Raw genomic sequence first — 8,158 nt, 5'->3', positions numbered from 1 at the left:
AGACCCAGAATAGCCAAAGACATCCTGAAAAAGAAAAAATGGAGCTGGAGGAATCAGGCTCCCAGACTTCAGACTATACTACAAAGCAACAATCATCAAAACCATATGGCACTGGCACAAAGACAGACATATAGAGCAGTGGAATAGGATAGAAAGCCCAGAATTCAACCCATGCAGCTACAGCCAACTCATTTATGACAAAGGAGGCAAGGATATACAATGGAGAAAGGACAGCTTGTTCAATAAGTGGTGCTGGGAAAACTGGACAGCCACATGGAAAAGAATGAAATTGGAACACTCCCTAATACCATACACAAAAATAAACTCCAAATGGATTAAAGATCTAGATATAAGACCAGACACTATAAAACTCCTAGAGGAAAACATAGGCCAAACACTCTCTGACATAAACTTCAGCAACATCTTCTCAGATCCACCTCTTAGAGTAATGACAATAAAAACAAAAATAAACAAATGAGACCTAGTCAAACTTCAAAGTTCCTGCACAGCAAAGTAAACCCTAAACAACACAAAAAGACAACCCATTGAATGGGAGAAAATCTTTGCAAGTGAGTCAACTGCCAAGGGATTAATCTCCAAAATTTATAAACGACTTCTGCAGCTCCATACCAAAAAAACAAACAACCCCATCCAAAAATGGGCAGAAGATCTAAACAGACAGTTCTCTGAAGACATACAGATGGCCAAGAAACACATGAAAAGATGTTCAACATCACTCATGATTAAAGAAATACAAATCGAAACGACGCTGAGGTATCATCTTACACCAGCCAGAATGGCCATCATCAAAAAGTCTACAAACAATAAGTGCTGGAGAGGATGTGGACAAGAAGGAACCTAGTACACTGTTAGTGGGATTGTAAATTGGTGCAACCACTGTGGAAATCAGTATAGAGATTCCTCAGAAAACTAAAAATAGAATGACCATTTGATCGAGCAATCCCACTCCTGGGCACCTATCCAGAGAAAACCATGACTCGCAAAGACACATGTACTGCAATGTTCATTTAAGCACTGTCTTCAATAGCCAAGACATGGAAACACCCTAAATGTCCATTGACAGAGGAGTGGATCAAGAAGATGTGGTCCATATACACAATGGAATATTGCTCAGTCATTAAAAAGAACGAAATACTGGAATTTTTAGCAACATGGATGGACCTAGAAGTTATCATGCTAAGTGAAGTCAGCCTTAAAAAATACCTTATGCAAAAGCATTTACATGAATGTCTCATTCAAAAATGCAGCCTTATAAGACACAATTTCAGATAACATATGTAATGATTTTGGATAATTGAAAAGGCTATACATATGTTACATCTGTTTCTGGTGTTCATGATTTTGGAGTTATTATTTCATTCTGAAAATAAAATTTCAGGAGTTCTTGTCATGGCTTACTGGTAAAAAAAAAAAAAAAAAACAATGAAAGAAAACAACTAGTATCCATGATGATGAGGGTTTGATCCCTGGCCTTGCTCAGGGGGCAAATGATCCTGCATTGCCCTGAACTGAGTTGTAGGTTGCAGACATGGCTCAGATCTGTCATTGTTGTGGATATGGTTTACAGAAGCAAAAGCTCTGATTTGACCCCTGGCCTGGGAATTTCCATATGCCGCAGGTGCAGCCATCAAAAAAAGACAAAAAAAAATTTAAGAAATTAAAAGTAAACTTTCATATGAATTTCTTTTAATGAATGTCTAATATATAGTAAGAATTCAGTTTATTGACTTCACAGTGTGAAATCATTCACTTAAGTGACTTTGTCACTGAGGAAAATAAAAGTTGAATCTAACCCACCCTGTAAGACCATGAATTAATTTTAGAGCATCCAGCTCTTTTGTTGTACTGCTTAGCCAGCTGCGACTAGTTATTTCAGCATTTAAAAGAAACCTTAAAAACTAAAAATAATTTTATTTGTAATGAAGGTTTTATTTCTTTTTTTAATGGCTACAACTGCAGTATATGGAGTTCCCATGCTAGGGGGTCAAATCAGAGCTGAAGCTTCAGGCCTTTGCTATAGCCACAGCAACTCCAGATCCAAACCACATCTGCAACCTATGTCAATGCCTGCAACAATACCAGAAACTTAAGCCCTGAGCAAGGCCAGGGATCAAACCTGCATCTTCATGGAGGCTAGATAAGGTTTTTAACTTGCTGAGCCTCAAAGGGAAGTCCTGAATGTATTCTTGTAAATACTGTTTTTTTTATTTTTTAATTTTTATTTTTTAGATAAGGCACTTTATGCCAATTTAGGAAAAAGAGATCCCTATGAAAGAATCAGTATCCACTGGCTTGATTTTATCATTATGCACCTGTTAATGTAATTTGAATCAGCGGAAACAATTGTATCCACATGGTTTCCCTGTGTAGGATACAGTGAATAGGTTTTCTCCTTCCTAGTTTACCTTCAGGGAATTTTTTGTCTAAGGTCTAAAGAAGATGTGGAAGATTCTTAAAAGAAAGTGGGGATGGAGACTGAGGATTAATGATTTCCCAATAAACGTGGAAGTGTCCTTTCTTAAGGCTAAGTTTTCTCTGGTGTTAGTGGCCCTTCCATGTGAACTAATGAAACCATGGTATTCTAGCTTGCTCAATTTCATGTGTAGTCATGGAAACCAAGGCCAGGAAAGAAGAAATGGTTTGACTAAACCCTGTGATTGGAAAGTTAATCAAGAAACAATTTCTTTTTCTAACTATTTTTGAGTGTTTACATTTATTTTGCCAAGTATCTGACTATAAATAAACAGGGCCAATTCCAGGAGCATATATCTGGGAGGGTGTTTTTTTTTGGATAGTCCAAGTACAATGTTAAGTGCAAAGGCCATAATATCAGATCTACATTCAATGTGACAATGAAAGAGTTATTTACAAAAAGATAGATGTCTAAATATGAAAACTAAGTGGAAAGACTGAAATTGAACATAATGCACTAACTGTACTATGGCTGGCTTATTGGATTGTGATTGTGATTTTCTCTTTGTGAATTTTGGAAGTCATGTTTTCCCTGATGAATACAAAATATGTCAGATAATAGGTTGATTGCTACAGTTATTTTTCTAAGATCAGAATATCAGCATAATTTAATGTTCCTATATGATTTAACAATTCAAATAAATTACATTCTAAATTAGAAATAAAGGATTTTCTTTAAATTGTCTTGTTTGTAGTTCAGAACAAATACCTCAGTCAAAATTCTCTGTGGTGTGATTCCCCAAAGTCACTCACGTAGATGCAAAGTCACTCAGCATGGTCCCAAATTTAGTTGAAAGTCTGGTTCACTCTATGTTGTCCAAATTTATTGTTTTAATGGGAAAAATATAATTATCTTGAAGTCTTTACTGGAATACACTTTGGAAGATATTTTGATACCCTAGTATTATAAGCTACAAAAATTTTGTTATTAAAGTTGTGTTTTAGAAATAATTTTCAAGAATCTTATTTAAATCAAAGATCTCAGTCAATAAATCTAGAAAGAATATCTGTGTTCTGGTGAGTTGTTAAACTAAGTGTAATACTTTAATTCTGATGTGGGAAAATCTGAAATCAGCAATACTTTTGGTAGAGAAACACATTTGCAAATCCAGTATCAGTACAATGCTATATACTAATTCAGTTAAGAATAAAAATATGAGTTACAGAATTCTATTTCTTACATCTTTAAGATTCTTGGAGTGCATTTGTCTTTGAGTGTTCCTTCTGTAACTTACTTGATGGATATTCAAGTAATATTACCTGTTCTCTCAATTTTAAAAAAATATTTTAGGACAATGATAAAAATAACTTCATAAAACTGTGGAGAAATATGTCAGACCTTGATTTAAAATTTTGAGTTTAAAACCATGTAGGGGGAAACAAGTTTGAGCAGTAAAGTAACTTGGAGTTATGGATTAATTACCAATGCTGTCTGGAAGAGTTTTGCCAGGAATTTGATGTTAAAAAGTAGTGGTGCTTAAAATCTGATGGGAGTAAAGGACAATGTGGTCAATGTGATGAAGATATGAAGTTATACAAATGTGTTTTATGCAAAAATAATCAAAATAACTGGTGTGAGTTAAAAAAAGGAGTATCAGTTAGAGTCTGGGTGATATAGTGACCTTTGAGATTATGGAAACCCAGACAGAAGGGTTAAGATTTCAATAATTTGTAAGGAGGTAAGTTTGAAAATGTGTAAGGATTTAAGCACAATTCTACAATAAAATTTAATGAAAGATAGTCCTGAAGGGTAGATGTAGGCAAGCTAAATAAATATGACTGCTACCTAAGTGAGTAGATGGTGGTAGCTAGGGATAAATATGGCAGAACATGTTGGAGAATACTTTCATTTATCCTGCCTTTCTCAAAACCTGAACCTGAGAAGAAAAGCAAATCAAAGAAATCCAAATTAAGATAGGGTAGAAAAATGGAGAAAAGAAAGTTTATGCATGGCTGGTTTGAGATGATAGTATACATATGTATCCAAGAATAAAGCATTAGAAAAGAATCAGGTAAAGACAGCTATTTCCTCTACGCCTCTGCAATATCTTTTCTATGTCATATTTTCTATTTTTGCTGCTTCATATTTCTAAAGTTACAACTGGTGCTGCATTCTAGATTATTTTGCAATCATATTTTTAAATTTCAAATTATACTTATTTAAAAACAGAATTAGACATTTAAGAGAATAAATTAAATTTGAGGTTACATTTGCTAGATGTTCAATTTAATCTTAGATGTTTAAAAAACAGCTATCTAAATTTATGCCTTGTATAAAATTGTACAATAAAAACAAATATAAATGCTTACACTGTAGTATTATTTCAATAGATAAGGGAATGTGTTGCAGATTGATTAAATTACTTGTCAGAGATACATATTGATAGGTGTCTGAGGCCAAATTTGAACCTAGGTTGACCATATTACAAAGCCTAAGATCCTAATACACACTTTTTTTTTAGTAAGGAGAATATGATGACATCTCTCTAGCCCAGACCCTGTAGATGTGACCCTGTGGCCTGCTGTTAAAACCACTGTAGAGTCCAGAGCAAAAATTCTTATAGCTTATGATTGAGGCACAGTATCCCACTCATGGAAAACCTGGGTCTGTAGTGCTGATGCCTGTCCTATTGGCTCATTTGGGATCACCTTGATTTGTTTTCCTCTGAATAGGGACTAATCTAAGGCCAGGCAAGTCCTCACTGATTCTTTGTTTGAGAATTTTATATATGCAAACCCTTTGAGATTGCCACTAAATTTGTCACAGAGTATAGTAACACAGTTAACTGAACAAGAGCCAAGAAAGTGTGCTTCCAGCTCTTTGGATTTTGTGCCATAGTCAACATTGCCAACAAAGACAGATGGAGCATCAGCCTCCACCTTCTCCTCAATGGAAATGATAACCAGGCCAGTATTGCCTGGAGGTGGGCTCATAATCATCTGCTTCTCTACCTCCTTCTCTAGCTCATTTAGCTTCTCAGCTTCTCCCCGACTGGAGCTTTGATCACCTCCACCTCAGGGTGCTCCATGGTCCCCTGGGTGACACTCAAACAGTGCTGGCTCCTCTTTCTGGCTTCCAGGGGTTCCTAAGTCAGGCCTCAGGCCAGGAGCTCCCCCTGAGGGCATGGGGTGTGGGTGGCTCCTCTTCAGGGCTCAGGCTCTGATTTGTACTCCAGCAGCAGCATCTCAGGCTCCAGTTCCTCAGACTACAAGCCATACTCATTGTCCCCTGGGCACCCCCGGACACCCCTCCCCATCCTCCATGCCCTTCCCACTGGCCCCTCAGCCCCTGATGCTACTGCTTCCACTGCCATTGCTGCAGCTCAGAATGGGTGTAATTTATTTATTATGTAATTAAATCATAAAATCAATATGGGAAAAGATCAACAGTCAAATAAAATACATAAAATCATCATTAGATAATTCATGAAAAAGGAATACATACCACTTTAAACATGTAAGTAGATGCCAAAATTCAATTATATATATTTATTTATTTGTAATTAAAATATACAAATGAAATAATTTGTTTAATCAAAATTTCATGTATCATAAAAGTTCATTAGGCATGTGTTGTTCAGAATGTGGTCAAAAAGGTTTTTTCCAGGCTGAAGGGAATGGTAAGTTTGGTCAAGGTTATGAACTGTATATTGGAAATGCTATGAACATGGGCAATTTCAATACATATACCAATTGACTCAGCAATTCCACTTCTAGGAATTCACCCTTAGAAAATTTCAAAAAGATTTCCTTGCAGAATTATTTCTCCCAGAAAAAGACTGAGGATAACATAAAGAGGACTGGATACACCAATCTTAATATGACTTTGTACAATAGTTAAGCAGGTGAAGAAACAGAATGAGTTATGTCTACACAGACTGGCATGTAAAGATTTTCAGGAGGTTGAGAAGTAGAATGCAAAAAATAGTCATAAAGGCAAACCCATATATGTAAATATATTTATTTTTGCAAAATTATTACTTAAAGAATTTTAGAAACAGACTAGAGTGACTGCCTCTGGAAGAAATAGAAGACTCTGGTTTGGGATGTTAGGAAGCTTATTTTACAATATTGCATTTTGCATAAATTCAATTTTTATTGTATCAATATTATCAAAATGACTTTACTACACAAGGCAATTTACAGATTCAATGCAATCCCTATTGACTTACTAAGGACAATTTCCATAGAACTAGAACAAAATATTTTAAAGCTTGTTTGGACACACAAAAGAACGAGAATAGCCAAAGCCATCTTGAGAAAGAAAAATGGAGCTGAAGGAATCAGGTTCCCAGACTTCAGACTATACTACAAAGCTACAGTTATCAAAACCATATGGTACTCACACAAAGACAGAAATATACATCAGTAGAACAGGATTAAACCCAAGTACCTACAGTCAACTAATCTGTGACAAAGGAGGCAAGAATATACAATGGAGAAAAGATAGTCCATTTAATAAGAGGTGCTGGGAAATCTGGACAGCTAGATTTAAAAGAATGAAATTAGAACACTTCCTAACACTATACACAAAAATAAACTCAAAATGGATTAAAGACCTAAATTTAAGACCAGACACTATAAAACTCTTAGAGGAAAACATAGCCAAACACTCTCCGACATAAGCTACAACAATATCTTCTCAGATCTACCCTCTATAGTAATGAAAATAAAATAAAAAATAAACAAATAGGACCTAATTAAACTTAAATGTTTTTGCAAAGCAAAGAGAACCCTAAACAAAATGAAAAGACAACCCACGCAATGGGAGAAAATATTTGCCAATGAAGCAACTGACAGGGGATTAATCTCCAAAGTTTATAAACACCTCCTGCAGCTCAATACCAAAAATAATAATAACAACAATAATAAATAAAAAACCCCATCACAAAATGGGAAGATCTAAACAGACAATTCGTTGATTGCCAAAAAAAAACCACATGAAAAGATGTTCAACATCACTAAATATTAGAGAAATGCAAATCAAAACCACTATGAGATACCAGCTTACACCAGCCAGAATGGCTATCATCAAAACATCTACAAACAATAAATGTTGGAAAGGGAACATTTGGAGAAAAGGAAACCCTAATATACTATTGGTGGGAATGTAAATTTGTGCAACGACTGTGGAAAACAGTATGGAAATTCCTCAGAAATCTAAAAACAGAATTATCATTTGATCCAGCAATCCCACTCCTGGGCATCTACCCAGAGAAAAACATGACTCAAAAAGATACATGTACTACAATGTCCATTGTAGCACTATACACAATAGCCAAGACATGGAAAGAACCTAAATGGTCATCAATAGAGGAGTAGATAAAGAAGATGTTGTGCATATACAAAATGGAATATTAGTCATTAAAAGGAAAGAAATAATGGCATTTGCAGCAGTGCGGATGGACATAGAAATTATTATGCTAAGTGAAGTTAGTGAGACACCAACATCATATGCTATCACTTATATGTGGAATCTTTAAAAAGGACACAATGAACTTCTTTGCAGAATAGATACTAACTCACAAAATTTGGAAAACTTATGGTTTCCAAAGGAGAAATATTTGGGCTGGGGGGATGCACTAGGTGTTTGAAATGCTATAATATTGGGTTGTGATGATTGTTGTACAACAATAAATGTAATATAATTAATTGAGTTAAAATT

General features: G+C 35.2%; 1 pseudogene; it reads right to left on the bottom strand.

Moving 5' to 3' along the window:
- Positions 1-4,951: 4,951 nt before the first annotated feature.
- LOC110261958 (polyadenylate-binding protein 2 pseudogene) lies at positions 4,952-5,750 on the bottom strand (annotated as a pseudogene).
- Between the last annotated feature and the right edge of the window lie 2,408 nt (positions 5,751-8,158).

This window comes from Sus scrofa, chromosome 8, assembly GCF_054392235.1.
Source record: "Sus scrofa isolate SSC_HxYL_T2T_F1_AM1 chromosome 8, Sscrofa_HxYL_maternal_Yorkshire_Landrace_v2.0, whole genome shotgun sequence".
NCBI lineage: Eukaryota > Metazoa > Chordata > Mammalia > Artiodactyla > Suidae > Sus > Sus scrofa.
This window is presented reverse-complemented; position numbering and strand designations above follow the sequence as displayed.